Consider the following 1,264-nt stretch of genomic DNA (forward strand, 5'->3'; position numbering starts at 1 on the left):
ACAGGACAAACTGTGTTTGAGAAGTTTCTTTATATATAAAAGAAAAACATCACCAGCTGCTAAAATTCAAATCTGCGTCCGCTGGCTGGCACAGAGCCAGAGACACACATGTTTTTAAAGCGCTGAGCATTATAACCAATCCCATACGATTACGTTGAGTTTATGAATGCAAGGACCAATCAGAGGCGTTCAGATGAGTCATCGCTGAAACACGCTGTTTCGTCAGCGCGCGCTGGCTGACTGAATTCTCTGGCTATTAGTGGCTAATTCTCTCATCATAAACAACAAAGTGAAGATGTACGAATGTAAGTAAGATATTAATTTCACAGTGTAGACAGCTTTACACTACCAGGCTACTTTACTAGAGAACAAACGTAATATATAAAGGTGCAAAATGCATTTACTTGCACATATTTGAGAATCGAGATATTTCATTATTTATTTTGGGAATATTTTGAATTAAAAAAAATATATATATTAAACCCCTGCTGAAAAAAACAATAGACACCATTAGAAAATTTGTAATGGTTTTACTGGCTATAATTTGACTTGTATTGGTTTTACTGGAAACTGTTGGTCTCTACTGGTAATTGGTTGCCTTCTATTGGTGGCTTGTTAAAACCAATAAATCATAATGGAATATGTCCCAAAGCACACTACAGAAAACCATTTTTAATGGTTTAATGGTTTTACTACTGTAAAAACAATAGAAACATCACAGAATTTGGTTATAATGGGACGTGTATTGGTTTTAATGGAAACTGCTAGGGGTTTCTACTGGTCACTTCTATTGGTGGCTTGTTAAAACCAATAAATCATAATGGAATATGTCCCAAAACACACTACAGAAAACCATTTTTAATGGTTTTAATGGTTAAAAGTTGATGGTTTGTAATGGAAACCACAAAAATTTTCTGTGATGGTTTTATTGTTTTTTTCTTTTTTTTTCAGTAGGGACATAAGCCTATATCAGTTTGTGGCTGCTTGTGTCACATGACAAGCATGAGAGACCCCCCCTTCACTCGTGCCCCCTCAAAAATGATGCCCCTGACACTACAATACAAAATTATTTGTCAAATAAATGAAACATGATGAAACATTAATTTTAGTTGAAATTGTTATAGATTACTTCTAGAGATTGCAGCGATACGTGACATGGTGAAAAATGACCGAATGAATAATAGGCTACTTATTCAGATCTGGGTTGTGCCACGGCCTCAGAGCTTCAATGCAGCTGCGGGAGACCGCGATGCACAAACCCCCC

This window comes from Sinocyclocheilus rhinocerous, unplaced genomic scaffold (assembly GCF_001515625.1).
Source record: "Sinocyclocheilus rhinocerous isolate Xijiao unplaced genomic scaffold, SAMN03320098_v1.1 scaffold792, whole genome shotgun sequence".
Taxonomy (NCBI): domain Eukaryota; kingdom Metazoa; phylum Chordata; class Actinopteri; order Cypriniformes; family Cyprinidae; genus Sinocyclocheilus; species Sinocyclocheilus rhinocerous.